This window comes from Monodelphis domestica, chromosome 7, assembly GCF_027887165.1.
Source record: "Monodelphis domestica isolate mMonDom1 chromosome 7, mMonDom1.pri, whole genome shotgun sequence".
Classification (NCBI taxonomy): Eukaryota; Metazoa; Chordata; class Mammalia; order Didelphimorphia; family Didelphidae; genus Monodelphis; species Monodelphis domestica.
In genome coordinates, this window is record NC_077233.1 from 25,208,447 (window position 1) to 25,224,618 (window position 16,172).

General features: G+C 37.7%; 1 protein-coding gene and 1 pseudogene across 2 annotated transcripts in view; one reads left to right on the forward strand and one right to left on the reverse strand.

Annotated features, from left to right (window-relative positions):
- Positions 1-16,172, forward strand: part of SYNPR (synaptoporin) — a 395,446-nt gene that overhangs the window by 224,824 nt on the left and 154,450 nt on the right. The window lies entirely within an intron of this gene.
- Positions 8,204-8,905, reverse strand: LOC100011064 (thymidine kinase, cytosolic-like; annotated as a pseudogene).

Consider the following 16,172-nt stretch of genomic DNA (forward strand, 5'->3'; position numbering starts at 1 on the left):
AAGAACTGGTGATTTGCTAACAAATAAAGGAGGTAACATGTGAACTGAGCCTTGAAGGAAGCTAAGCATTGGGTATCAGAAGCAGAGACAGGAGAAAGAGCATTCTAATCATGGTAGACAGATTGTGCAAAGGCATATATATGGAAAATTGAATGTCAGGTTCAAGAGACACCATAGAAAATAGTCTGGCTGGAATATAGAGCACATATAGGAAAGTAATGTGAAATAACTCCAAAAAGGTAGACTGGAGTAAAACTGTGAAGGATGCTACTTTGTTAAATGTGTGTGTGTGTGTGTCAGATTGGAGAGGGGAGAAATAGGAAGCAGAAACACCTTTTAGGAGACTACCTCATGGGGTAGCTAGGTGATAAAGTGGCTAGAGTGCCAGGCCTGGAGTCAGGAAAATTCACCATCCTGAGTTTAGATTTGGCCTCAGATACTTCCTAGCTGTGTGATCCCAGACAAGTCACTTATCCTTGTTTGCTTCAGTTTCCTCATCTGTAAAAGAACTGGAGAAGGAAATGGGAAACCCTGTAGTATCTTTGCCAAGAAAACCCCAGATGGAGTCATGAAGAATTGGACATGATTAAAACAATTTAATAACAACAACCAAAACAATAGGTGATGGATGATGTGGGGTCTTAACTAGGCTGGTGGCTATGTGAGTGACAGAAGAGGATGGATATAAAAAATGTTGTTGAAATGAAATTGATAGTGTATGGCAACAAATTGGATATGGGTTGGGGGAGAAACAGACATGAGAGAGAAGGAAAAGTTAGAGAGAAATGAATCCGTGAGTGGAAAAAGTCCATATATGTCAAGCACTGGTTGAAGTCCTCGGACACAAATAGAAAGAACAAGATCATCCCTACAGTCAAGGAACTTACACTATAACTTGGAAAGAGAGCACATATGAGACAGTTCAGCAACAAGGTGAGTGAAAACACTCAAAAGTCTTCTGGCTGTGGCTATGTGGCAGATGACAAGGATCTGGGGTCACCATCTGGAAATATGTGGTGGAGAGATAGCTGGAGGAGGCTGAAGATTCAGGGTTGGTGTTGGGATCTGGAGGATCTGAGAGTTCTGTGCCCAGGCATAAGGTAAAGTCTGATGATCTTCTATCTCAGGGACCAAATGAGATATTTATAAAGCACTTAAAATAGTGATATGCATATAATAGGTGCTCAATAAATGCTTATTCCACTCCATTAAAAGGCTGGCAAATGACTGCTTCAAGCCAAATCTTGCCTACCACTTGCTCTGTGGGATCCTAGCTAAGAATGGTTTCTACATTTTAAAATATAATAAAACTTTTATTTTAAAATGTATTAAAATTTTAGCATCTCAAAACCATTCTTTACTCTCTGAGGTGATGGGCCAAATTTTGCCCTCTAACCACAATTTGCCAACTCCTGATCTATCTCAGTATAAAGATTATGGCTTGGCTGTAGATATCCACATAGTATAAACAGATCCTTCACTCTTTCTGCCAAGCCACCTCAGATAGGGTCTGGGAAGGCCTGACTTGGGGCAGGAGAAAAGGCAAGGAAAAAGAGAAGGCCTCTTATTTCTGTTCTTCCCATTTCACCCCCAAATATCAATCATTGTGAGGATCAGAACATAGGTCACTAAGAGGATTCTAGTGTTCTGTTCAGAAATAAGGAAGTCTAAAGATTGACCAGGTTAGGGAAGAACATAATGAGAAATCCAAGACAAAGATTGCTGGGACAACCTCTCATTTGATGCTTCAAATTGTACTTTATTCCCAAACTTATGTGTGCCACCTTCCTAAGATCCATCTCAATGAGGTGTCAGGTAGTCAGTCTCTTTTTTCATTTTGTAACAATGAGAAATGAAGTAGAAAATATCTATTTCCAAAGGAGATCCCTAATTACTTCATTTATGGCTGAACCAAAAGAAAAGCATTAAAATGGAATTTTATAGTTTGCATTCTTAAGTACACTTCTCTTTAATATCTTCTCCCTATGAAAACAAAATATTCTTCCATCTTTGAATCAATACTATGTAGCAGTTCTAAGGCTGAAGAGTGGTAAAATGTCCATTGGGGTTGAGTGATGTGCCCAAGGTCACACAGTTAGGAAGTGTCTGAGGCCAAATTTGAACCTACGATCCTTTGTTCCCAGACCTTTCTCTATGCACTGAGCCACCTGGTTGCCCCCAAAATCAAATATTCTTAATGCTCTGAAATTTGTCTTTCATCTCTTCCTTTGTTTCATAGAAAAGGGCAATGGAAAAATTATTTCCTTTCAAATTACAAGTAAATCAAGAAGGAATAGAAATTGAAAATTGAGTAGCATTCAAGTGCTGTCCTCTTTTACTTTTATGTCACCTGTAAAGTGAGGAAGATGGACTATATGATAGTGAAGCTCTTCCTATTGCTACATATATTATCCTGAGAGGGCAGTGACATCTGCTCTAGTCCCTTAACTTCCCAAGTATAGGAGGTGAAGTAGCAACCCCTACATTGCTTATTCATTCAACTAGATAGTTATTCAGTGGGTACTATCTACTAAGCTCACCACTGAGAGAAATGGGGAAAAGAGAATCATACATCCCTTGCCATCAGGGAGAGAATACTGTATCCTAGAGGAGATGGCATGTACATTGATGACTATGGAACAAGAGAGAATTATTTAAATACATATCAGAGGTACAGAGTGCTATGAGATTTCCCAGGAGTGCCTTTGTATCCCTAACATTTAACACAGTACCTGGCACATTATACAAGCCCTAATAAATGTTAATTATTAACTGATTGACATCATTTCTGACCAGGGGCATCAAGGAAGAAAGGCTTCATGAGAGAGGCTGAATTTGATTTGGGTCTTCCAGCATGATATGGATTTCAACAGAATTTTCCTAGAGTTCAAACAATTCTAGGAGGGATTTCAAGCATAGGGAATGATGTCAACACTCAGTCTAGAAACAAGCAAAGTCAAAAGTAACCAAACTCCCCCAAAATTAAATTTGTCAACTAGAATTCAATGGAATCATTTTTCATTTACTGAGAACTATTTTTCCTAATTTCCTATTCCCACGTCCATATCAAATTACTCTCCAATAGCCTTGTTTCCAGTAGACTATATTTATTCAATAATTGTATCATCTAAATTCTTGGCCACAACAAAAATAAAATTGAGTTTCATCAACTTACCCTTTTCTTGCAAAATAAAAGTAATACTTCAGCTTTATGTCTTCCTACCCATTTCCTTTGACCTCCTTGCAATGCTGGGATTGTTTGAATAATGTTCATGCTTCTAAAAATATAAGCTTTGGTCCATATAAACTCCACTTAACTAACATTAGCACTCACACCTTAAGACCAATTTATGAAACCTTTCATCTATTTAATCTTATTAACCACTACAATTTAATCAAAAGAAAGATTGTTGAAAGCAAGATGGATTTGTCTTTTTATCTTAAGAAATATCTTTAACCTCAACTTGGAAAATATTCTCCTCTCAGTCATAACTGTATTTCATCCTATTAAAATATAATGAGAAAATAGAACTCTGCCATTGTATGACAAAAGCAAGTAGGTTCTTAGGATAATCAATATAAAATTATTAAGAAAGACAATTTTCTTTAACAAAAGGTATAATATAATTTGTAGGAAAACAAATTGAGTTTCGGTCCCTAAAGAGCATATCCACTTAATGTTGCAATGATATTATATCCAAATTCTCTCTTTTGTCTTGGGATTTTTTGTTTTAATGTGAAGGATTTGGGAGTCCTTAGAGGCCATCAAGGACATCACCTCTCTAACTTTATCAGTAAGGAAACTGAGAACCAAAAAATTTAAGTGACTTTACAAAAGTCACACATATAGTAGCTGAGCTATTATGAATTTAGGGTCATCTAATGTAAATTCACCTCTTTTCCCACTGTACTGTAATGTTTGAAAGTTGATCTTCAAAACAGGTGTCATATAGTAATGGTTTCTTCAAATCTGAAGCAAGGAGTAAAATAATCAAATAATTTTAGGTACTTAATCAAAAAATAAATTAACATTTAATAAGTGCCTACTATGTACCAGGCACTTTGCAAAGAGCTGGGGGCAGAAAGAAGGACCAAAAAGAGATCTCTGTCCTCAAGGATTTCCCAGTCTTATGGGGGAAAGGATAAGCCAAGAGGTGATCAGATAATAATACATTAACATTTTATGGTCTAGATCCTCATTCTCAGGTTGCAGAAGGATTATAAAAACTCTTCTCATCAGAAGGATTTGGATTCAAGTTCTACTTCAAACATTTCCTAGCTGTGAGGCCCTAGGGCCTAGGCCAGTGATGGTGAACCTTTTAGAGACTGCATGCCCAAACTGCACCCTCAAGCTACCTGTGAGCCCCCCTGTATTACCCCAGAAAAGGGACAGAGGAAGTATTCATATTGAGCTGCTAGGTGGAGGGGCAGGGCATGTGAAAATTTTCCTCAGGCATGGTGGAAAAGGGGAAAAAAATCAGCCCCCTCCAGCATTCTATACCACATACATACCACATCTTCACCAACACAGGCCTAGGCTAAGTCATTTAATTTTTTTGTCCTAGTTTCTAATCTGTAAAATGTGGAGGATAATACATCAGTCTCAACCAGTTACTATATGGACCAAATGAAATAATGTATTTAAAACATTTTATAAATTAAGAAATAATTATGAACTATTATAATTCATTTCATATTTTAATATAGTTGTGATTTACTATTATTATTATTAAATCTTGATTACGTTCAGAGAACATATCTTATTTGTGAAATGTTCAAAATGAAATATTGTGTTAAAAGGGCTTTGAAATTTAAATGGACAATTATCTGTCAAATTAATAATTCTTCTGGCATTAACAAGTTCTTCCACTCACACTTCTAGTAATTAAGTGGAAGGTCACTACAGCAGAAAAATCATTATATTTAAAGTCAAAGAAGCTGGTCCAAATCCTGAGTTTATTGCTTCCTGCCTATATGAACTTGGACAAGCCACTCTTTAGGCTTAAGGTACCATTATAATGAGGCAATTCACCTAGATATGTCTCTAAGGCTTCTTCTATGTCTAAATCTGGTCAAGCATTTGTACCTTCACAAAAATGAGTCCATGAACCTAAATGTGACTGCCATCTCCCACCTACTCTGGATGTTGAATTTCATTTTTCTCCTTTCCAAGGCTATCCTTCTAGTTAATGAGCTGATGAGCTGCTCACCTAATATGATCTTGTTGGATGCAAAGACTGTGATCTTCCTTGATTCCAGAGTCTATGGCTCTCCTTCCAGAAAGAGGGAGAATCTTTACTACCATTGAAATCGATTTCAACAGAAATCCAGTTATAGCCATCAGAAACATTATGTCTTCCTCCTAACTTAAACTTGGGGATAAAAAACTGATATCTAATTAGCTCAGACCGTCTCAACATCGAAACTATTTATTAATAGTTTGAATACAACCAAACTGGTAGTGACATCATTTATTTCTTAATTACTTCAAGTTACCTAATTTTTTTTATTCCTAGAAGCAATCACCTTTGTTATTTCTCCTTTCAATTAGTTTATCTGCTTGAGGTCTCATTCCTCTTTTTGTTCTCAGCATCTTAAATGTAGAAACATTCTCCAACTTGTAAATCTGGCCATTTTCCTGTACTTCTTATTCCTTCACTGGAGCTGAGGCTCTGGCAGATGGGGGAGAGAGTGTGTGTCAGTCAGGGAGCATCAAGTTTTTAATTTGTCAGGTATTGCATTAACTGATGGAGATCCAAAGAAGTCAAGACAACTTGGTACAATTGAATGAGGGAGACAACATACAAATAATGCTATATAAACATAATTGTATGGAGGATAAAATAAAGGTAGTCTCAAGAGGAGAGGCACTAAGATTAAAGAAGATTGAAAAAGGCTTTTCTCAAAAGAGAGACTTTAATTGGGATTTGAAGGAAGCCAATGGAATTAGGAGGCAGAAATGGGGAAAGAATTCTTAGTTATTGGGGACAGTTCATGAAAACATCCAGAGAAGGGAGGGCAGTTTTGTATGCAAGAAACAGCAAGACTACTGGATCACAGAGTATTTAGAGGGAAATGAGGAACCTGAGCTAAAGTTGGAGGAACCCCAGTGACACCTCCTGGCTTTTCCAAGAACCTAGCACCCCTTGATTTGTCTGCAGCTCCACGTTTGCATTCTATCACCTCTTTGTGACACAGAGGTGTAATTTGTGCTTCCCTCTTAAAGTTCTGCTTTCTGACCTGTTTCTTTTCCCTGCTACCCTTTACATTTGTTTTCCCAAGTCTTTTCATTCATTTGCCAACTTCACCCACCTTAAATCAATTATCAACAATCCTCAAACAATTCCAAAATAACTATTGTTCAGCTTCAAAGTCCAGGCTCTGAATGTCCTTTGTATATTTCTTGGGATGTTCCTGCCCATGCTCTCTTCTGCCTTGTCACTATTAATGGTACCAATCTTCCCCATCAGTCCAGTTCACCACCAGTGTGATTCCTCCTCCTCCTTCTCATCCTCCTCACTAGTTACTATATGTTGCTTATTCTACCTCATAATTCTTTCGCTCACATTTCTAGCTTCTGCCTTCCCATTTCAGTCCCTCATTACTTCACCTGTGCTAACTTGATGCTTTTCATTGCTCTTGATTTTTTGACCCTTCTCAAATTCATCCTGAGCATGTATTACTGCCACATTAATCTTCCTCTTGCAGTTTTGGTTTTGTCACTTCCCTGGCAAACAAACTTTCAGTGGTTTCCCATTGAAAACTAAAGTCCAAACTTCTTAGCCTAATGACCCCATTCAAAAAAGGTAAGTCTTTTTTCTCCTTTAAACTTTATCCACTTATCACATTCTGCTTCTTCATTTATTTGTATCCATGTTTTATCTCAATGAAGTATAATTTCTTTAAAGATGAAGATCTTGTCTTAATGTCTGTTGAATGAATGGATGGATGTGATAGATTCAAAGGCCAAATAGCCTGATGTTTGCTTCTCACCCAAATTTAGTCCATTCTTTGCTCTGCTTTATAGGTCATTGGGCCTAACGCTCTGTTGTCTTAGGGTAAGTGGGCTGTTGAGGACTCTTCCTGATAAATAGCAAATGTGTTCCACAAACAGAATCTGGTTTCATAGATCTTGGTCCCATTAGGCTCTTAAATTACCAGTGCTGAGGGATTCTCTCAACAAAATAAGTCAATAGGTCTCTCAGAAGGAGGTGCTATAGTATTAATTAATGAGAATTGAGAATGGTTGGAGAAGAAATGCCCCACCCCCACTCATTCTAGAAACCCATTTTATCTCAGTGTGTGAGGGGAAGGCGAGGACTCCCTCATACTAAGGGAAAACCCCAGTAGACTAAACAAAATAGTATCTAAAGGCCAGTTTCAATTTTCCTCATCTTTTATAGTATAACCGTCCAACCCCCTCGATTACTTCCACCACGGCCTTCAACCAAAAAGGCCATCATTATAAGTTGAGACATACCAAGCCAACGAGAGACCAGGCAAAGGCCAGCGTCTGACCTCTGACTCATATTCTTAGGAAGCTAAAACTCCTCAGTCTGGAGGAGCTACTGGATACTGGTTGGTGATTTTATACCCTCCCCCCCAGAGGTGGGGCAAGGAAAACCATTTTGTGTTGGTAGAATTAAGAAAAGGCAAGAAACTGTGGTATATGGGATTTCTAACAAGAACAGAAAGTCAAGCTAGATATCACAGATAGAGAAGTTAATGTCCTCTGTCCTAGAATTGTCATTACTCAAGCCAGAGGAATCAGAATAACCCATAATGCTCTGACTTAGCTCCCTGCCTAAGTGTAACTCTCACCTTGCTGAGGCAACTCAGGAGAATAACGAAGAGTTGATTTGGAAAGACTGAGGCTGAATAAAGGAAGGTGAGGGATTTTTCTGGCAATTCTTACAGACCAAGAAGAAAATGTGGGGGGCAGGGGAGATGGACTACCAAGGGAAGGGTGGAATCGAGTGTATAAGTCTTGGGTTCCAAAGGTTTTTTCCAAGATATGAAGCACTGTTCTTTCCTATTCCCTGTTTCCTGAGGTTTTGTTCTAAGGGATATGAGGGAGATAATAACAAGGTCCAAGTGACTTTTACACACACACACACACACACACACACACACACACACACACACAGAGTGCTTGAATTTATCTCCCTAGGTCAAAGCCAACCCCAGAAACAACCCTATTGCCTCAGTTGCTTGAACTACATTGTAGAATCTGTTGAGTAGGAAAGAGTTTCCAATAGCTTGTGGCATATCCTGGCTTCCCACTCTGGTGGCAGTTCTCTTTGTTCTCCAGCCCAGTAGATTGCCCTGAGAGCTTCTTGAAATAGCAGAGTCGACACACAGAGTGATTTTTGTCAGCACCATGGATCACTTCAGCCTCTTTCTCAATCCCCAGTCTCTTGGTATAAGCAGCTTCCCAGAAGCACTCCTTGCACATAGCTAGTAGTTTCAGCACACTCTCTGCCAGTGGCACCAAGTTCAGGATATTCCCAAATGCCTTCCTCTGAAGGGTCCCATCCAGTGCAGCTACAATTATTGTCTTCCCAACATTTGCCAGTCTCACTGAATTCCACAATATCTAAGAAAAACTGTCCCTCATCAGTGCCAATGACAATCACAGCCAGGGCATTCTGTACCACATCCTGAAACAAGCAGGCTGGCAGTGTGTCCATAGTGTTCTGGTCATGTGTGGAGAAACTTTTGCTGCATCGAGTATCTTTGGCATTCTTGATCATGAGGCACTTGTATTGGGAAATCTGGAATTGTTGGGCTCTAGGCATGAGCTCTGTGCTTTTCCCAGAGAACATAAGCCCCAGGATCACCTGGATCTGCCCCCTACTTTTCTGGGGGAGCCACATAGCACACTGGGCAGGTTAACACAGCTCATCTTGAGTCCAGAGCAAGCAGAGATGTTGTACACCTAGATCAGTTCAGCTGCTCTAGCACACCAAGTTACCTAAATTTTTAATATTACTTGCAGAATATAATAAACTATCATCTCCCTTCTCAAATAACACTAAATCATTTTTTCTGGATATCTCTATTGTCCCACTCACCCCCTCCCTTCCTTGTTCTACACCTATTTATATATCACATATTTCCTTCCCTACCCAACATAAGTAGAGAACTATTTCATTCCTATCTCTATCTTCCTAATACATATGTTAATATGAGATTATTTTTTAAACATGCAATTATAGGAATATTATTATTCAATGGATTGCTATTTTGTTTTGTCAAGTGATAAATAAACCAAGAAAATATAGGCTCATAAGAGCCTTTACTAAGTCATCATCTAGTCTAGCCCCCTCATTTTACCCTTGAGAAAACTGAGGCCTAGGGAAGTAAAGTGATGCCCAAGACTGAATAGGTAGTAGGTTTCAAAGAAAGGATTTGAACTCATTTTCATGACTTTAGAGACAGTGTGCAGTCCTTTATGCAATGCTGTCTCCCTAGGCTTTCTAAAAGTATTTCCTTTGTCATACAGGGATTATACCTCAGAAAGCAAATGGAAGATGGATTTCTTAGTCAATCTCTCATTTCATTGTCATAGGTATTCCCCTCCAAAGCACAGATTGCAATTCATTTTTGTCTTCTCATCCTGTGAAACTCCAGATAGTGAGGTCCTCAAAATGATCTAATTGCAGATGATATTCTGCACATTATATCAAGCCCCTGAATATTGTAGAATATCTTAAATGGAATTCACAGCCACTGCAGAGATGTTGACCTAACAATCCACATGGAAAAAATAAAGTGGATGAATAATTTTGCATCTTGTCCAGACTATGACATGCAAGTAGACAGCCCATTAAGGAGGTCTTTAAATGCACTATATTATCCCAGGCACTGTATATAGACAACCATCTGGATCCAAAATTGAATATGAAGAAGAAAGGAGGCTTGATTTTATTTAGAAAATAAAACAGCAATGTCCATGACAACAAATTTCTCCCTGGAATGAAAAACAAATTTAATACCAATTTTCTTCAGCAAATTATAGAATATCCAGAATGTATTACAGGTGATATATCTGTGACAAGGAAATCACTTTAAAAGACTGATATATATTAATTTAAGGTCGCCAAGGAATTCAGCTATGTAATTCCTAAATGAAAACTCAAGTCAGCAGTCAACCTTTTATAGAGTTTAATTACAAACAGGAGGAAGAAAGGAATTAGAGATAGAGAGAGAGAGGGAGAGAGAAAGGGGAGAAAAGGGAATAGGGCTTAAATACTCCTTCTGCTTAGGCTAGGCCAAAAGGCCCAAGACCTTAGATAGCTGAGGCAAAGAAAAGAGATCAGTCCCTATCACTCACGTGACCAAAATGGAGAAAGAGTCTCAGAGGCCTCCACCTCCAGCTTCCTTCAGAGCCAACTCTCAAAGCACCACCTCTCAGAGCAAAAACCTCTCCAACCAACCACCCCCTCAGTCCTCAGACCCCTCATCTTTAAGGAAACCATCCAAGTTCCTTCCCCTCAGCTCTCACATCTACCAATCATTGTCCATTTCTTCCCTGTGCCAATGGTGGCTCTAGCTTAACCCAGGACCACCCAGAGGTCTGTGGCTTTGCACATGTCTGTTGAAGGTCATATTCTCAAATAATTAAATCTTGATCCTTTTCTGCAGCCCTTCCTAAATCCTGTTAGGACTGAGTAGGGTGGAAATTGTATTTTCCAAGACCTGGTTCTGTCATTCCAAGTATCTCTATTGTATCAATTCTAAAATCAATCATGACTCAAAGAAATTCCTGTTCTATGCTTAAGCATAGGTCAAAGCCCTTTCCATTGTTCAGCAAAAGGTTTCTGTCCTAAAGTAATCTTAAGAAGGGAGGAGAGGAACCTCCCATGCCAATGGGGTTCACATTCCAATAGAGTTCCCACTATCAATAGGAAATTTTTCAAGTATGAAATTTCCCAATGGTGAAATTTCCAACATTTATAAGTCTAAGAAATTTTAAGGTTTGCATATCACAAATAGGAGATATAAAATGCATCAACAAAGAGATGCATGACCAGCAAGAGAGGTATGAGAGTGAGGAATAACAAATGGATAGCCTGGACGCTGCCATATATTGGAAAGAAATCACAAGAAAATTCCTCAGCACATTGGATAGAATGTCATACATGGGCAAGAGTACCATAGGGCAAGATGATGTGAATGGATGTCAATTTTCACCATTAGATGGCATGTACACATCCCATGAGATCAGAGGACCGCTGGAGATATTGAAGTATCTTTATTACCTAGCACAGTAACTTGGAACTTCATCAATGCTTAATAAAAGATCATAGGATCACAGACTTGTAACTGGAAAATACCTTAGAAATCACAGAGCCCAATCTCTTCATTTTTCAGATGAGGAAACACATCTACAAGAGGGAAGGAAAGAAGTATTTAGTGACTCCTAGGTACCAGACACTGTCTCTTCCTCCCTCAAGATGTTCAACATGAAGAAGGCCTTCCTTACTTTTTCTAGATACTCTGATGGTGACAGTGGAGAATCCTAGCTGTCCATCAGTATTCTCTCATCCTTGCTATATCACTAACTCATATGCTTTCCCAAAATATTCCACCAAAGGAATTCAATCACTCTAATAAGATTTAAGATCTGGCTTGACTTTAAAGGTTCAAATAGTGTAAGCATGGGCAAATGATGTTGAGAATATTAAGCCTGCCCCTCTAGTGAGAAATACATTTTAGAAGCAGTAGTAGGCCAACTTTCTATGAATACACAGAGGAATGAATAGATAGAACATTATCTAGCTCTAATTTAACAACCAATCAGAAGTATATAATTAGGAATCCCAAAGTCAATAACCTGATCATCTTAAATTCCTTAAGTGATAGTTTTAGTTGAATAAGTCATTCTGGGTACTTCACATCTCAAATTTACCCAGGAAAGGTGCCAAGTTTAAAAATAGAATGATAGACAATGAAATGCATCCACAGAAGCTCTCTAATCAGTTGTCTAAGAGGTATTGTCAGTTCTAAGGGAAATATTTAATTTCATCTTTATTTTATATCTTTTTTCCTTTGTGACAGATATAAAAAGATCAAAGTTAATTTTTCTACTCCATGATTTCCTGCTTTTTCATGATAAAAAATTATTATTGATATCTTCTTTTTCACAGCAGTTGATCTGTGATATATATCCCTTCTCTCATTGAAATGTCTTTGGAAACAAAGAAAAACAATTAAGCAAAACCAATGGACACAATAGCCTCACCTGATAGTGTATATACCATTCTATCCCCACTAGTCCCATATCAGTAATAGTCTATTAGGCATTTCAAACTGGATGTCCTGTAGACAATATTAAATTCAACATATCTCACACAGAACTTGTTTCTTTTCCTCCAAAACCCACCCTCTATTTACTTTCCTGTTTCTGTTGAAGGAACCCTTGTTCTTCTAATCTCCCAGGGTATAACTACAATATTAATCTCTACTTTTTACATTCCCTCTTCTCAATCAGTTGCTAAATCTTGCCATTTTTACCTCCATAACATCTCTAGCAACTAGTCCCTTCTCTCTCTTTACAACACCATCTCCTTTGTTTTGGATCTCATTGCTTCTCACTTTTAATATTTCAGTAGTCTCCTAGTTGCCCTCCCTACTTCAAATCTCTTCCTACTCTGATTCACCCTGCACATAGCTGCCAAATGATTTTCCCAAAGCATAGATTTGTCCATGACACCCTTTACTTAATAAATTCCAGGTTCTTTATATTGTTCCTACTATAAAATATGATCCTCTCAGTGTGGCTTTCAAAACCTTTCAATTCCTGGCCCCAACCTACCTTTCCAGCCCTATTACACATTGATTCCCCTCTCATAATCTACAGTCAAGTCAAACTAGTTTTCTCTCTCTTTCACATATAGTCCTTCACAGGCAGCATTAGATAATACCTTTTCTATGCCTTCACACTGGCCATTTGCCAAGTCTGGAATGCACTCTCTCATTTATCCTTCAAGGAATCCCTTACTTCCTTCAAGATGTAACTCAGCTACCATCTTCTGTGTGAAGCCTTTCCTAATCCATCTACCCAAAATATTGGTGCCTCCTCAAGAACACTACATTTTACTATATATTTATTCTAAATATACTTATTTTGTTTGTGCTTATATATTTCTGTACAATCTTAGTATTTTAAGGGTTAATATTGCTTAATTATCTCATTGTTTTCCTAGTACCTAGGACAGTGGTTGAGTAGTACTCAACTATTCAAAGGTATCTGCAATCTCATCAATTCCAAAGTTCCCTTCAGTTATGCAGGTGGCAACCCATCCATACCTTTCCATGGTATAAGACTCTGGTTCACTTCCTCCCTCAAGATGGTCAGTGTGAAGAAGGCCTTCCTTATTTTTTTATAGATATTCTGATGGTAACACTGGAGAATCCTAGCTCATTCTAGCCATATCACTAGCCCATATTCACTTCCTATCAGGCCATTTCTTAATGAAATATTTTGCTTTCATTCTTTTTTTGGAGTTTCAACATTAATTCAATATTTGTTGATTGATAGCTTTCATTGTTCTCTCAGGACACATCCACTTTTTTTTAACACATCCAAATTTCAAAGGAAATTCAAAGTGAACTTCTTATCCAACTTGGCAAACTGTCAGTTAATGAGTATTTATTAAGCACCTACTGTGTAAATGACATTATGCTAAGTGCTGAAGATATAAATCCAAATAAAAAGGCAGTCAAGTCTAAATTCAACCTTTCATTTACACTGCACATTTTGAAATATTTTCCCTTTGAACATAAAAAAGATATGTTTAACAGAATATTTTATAGAATCAGTAGGAGAAACTGGACCTAAGAATATTCTTGGTAAAATATTCATTGCATTGAAAATAGTTCAAAAGTTGAGCATGTTCCCTCTTATTTTAAAAAATCATTAAAAACAAACTTGCAATTGCTAAATAAATTACATTTATTTTAGCTTTTTTAACCAAAATGAATAGGGCACTGTGTTAAATAATAGCTAGAGTGATGGGATTAGCAAGCAGAACATCTGTGTTCCAACTCCATTTTGGTCATGTGACTTTGGGCAAGTCAATTAACTTCTAGTTGTCTCATGCAATTTCTTGGGATTAAACTGCCAAGTCCTAAAAGTAACTCTCTCCATCAGTGAAAGGCATTGCCTACAGCAACAGTTCCCTCATATCAAAAGTTATTCAATGGTGTGAAATTATGTACTCAAAATGAAACCTAGAAGGAGATGTGATGATCCAAATGCTAAACAGCCAAAGTTGAATTACCACTATTGAAATCAGAAAAAAGTCAACTATTTGCATCTCTGCTTTTAATTTGAAATTTTGTCCCAATGAAATGTAGTATAGTCAAATAATAAACCATAGGACCTTTACAATTCTAACCCATAGCTAAATGGCACAATTCTAGAATAGGCAACCATTGGAATAGAATTTGTATGAACACATTTTATTTCTTTTGTTGACTTGTGTTTCTTCTCTTGTCCCTCCACCTGGATCTTCTGTTCTTCACACTCTCAATCATATAGTTCATGCATACAGTGAGATTCAGTGGACAAAGACTTGGATTTAGATTCTGAAGATCTGGGTTCAAAGTCCAGTTTTCACTATACCTTCCTGTATGGATCTCAGTTTCTTTTTCTATAAAATGAAGGGTTTGGACATGACTTCCTTAAAGTGAGTTCATTCATTCTTTACCTCTATATCCAAAGACTCAGACATTCCACATATTTTTGTTTAGTCTTTCTATTTACTTTATTAAATTCACTTTTAATTGTCATTTTAGAATAGAAATATGAAAGTTCCTCATTAAACCCACCTAAACAAGCCTTTCTGTCTCCTGTCCTTAACATTTCACCATTAGCTGCAAGTTAGAGCCATAAAGAAGCGTAAAGTTGGAATCACAGTTTTTATTTAACTATGCGATATCTCATTGGAACAAAATTTAACAACAAATGACAAAGTTTACGAAATGTATTTGCATGTACATGTGATTATATGTACTTAGATTTTTAATTTTCTTTTTATAATGGATTTGACAATCATTAACAAACAAGAACAGAGACAGAGACAGACAGATTATTTTTTTAAACCCTTATCTTCTGTCTTGCCAAGGCAGAAGAGTGGTAAGGGCTAGGCAATGGGGGTCAAGTGACTTGCCCAGGGTCACACAACTGGGAAGTGTCTGAGGCCAGTTTTGAACCTAGGACCTCCCGTCTCTAGACCTAGCTCTCAATTCACTGAGCTACCCAGTTGCCCCCAGACAGAGAGTTTAGATAGTTGGATACTAACATGGATTAGGCATTGAGTTAAGTGCTGAAGATAAAAATACAAAAAAGAACCCTGATAGTTTCTACTTATAAGTTTGCATACTTAAAGGAGAAATAAAGACAAAAAGAGGAAAGGGAAGGAGAGAAGAAAAGGAAGAAAGAATTAGAAATGTGTAACCAAGTTGGGGCAAGACTGATGGAAAGAAGGTAGAACAGCCAAGAATCATAGAGTGAGTGGAGGTGGGAGTGAAGTGAGCATAGCTAAAATTTCTCATAAAATTCTGGTCCCTGGCCAGAGAGTCACCAGGGGAGAGCAGCCCCATGGCAGTGGGCAAGCCTGACAGTGAGGAGGTGGAACATTTCAGCATTAAAAGAACAAAAAGAGCATCATATATGAATTATTACCTTTTGACATATATAACTTTTAACTATACATACATACATAATATATAAACAGTATATACATAGATACATAAAGAGTAATAAAATCCACATATATAAAAACTTTTTGGGGTTTTCTTCTGTGTATTATTAGTGTTTTATTAATGTACTTTTCATCCTTTCTTTCTTTTGATGGAGAGGAAAGGGAATGAGCATTCATTAAGGCCCTATTATGTATCAAATGTGCTAAGTATTATCCAAATACTGTCTCATTTTACCCTCTGTGATTACTTCCAGCCTCACTATATACTTTCTCCCACATCAAAACCACTAACTACTTTTCCAATGTGCAACTCCATTCCTAATAGCAGATAGGTTTGTTCACCACCTTGGTATTGCCTCTCCCTGTGGCATGGCTTGGCATCATTTCCCTACCACCTGTTTTAAATTGCATGCACCTGGAAAGTGGGTACCCTGACTTTTGAGCTCCCAGCTAAGAAGA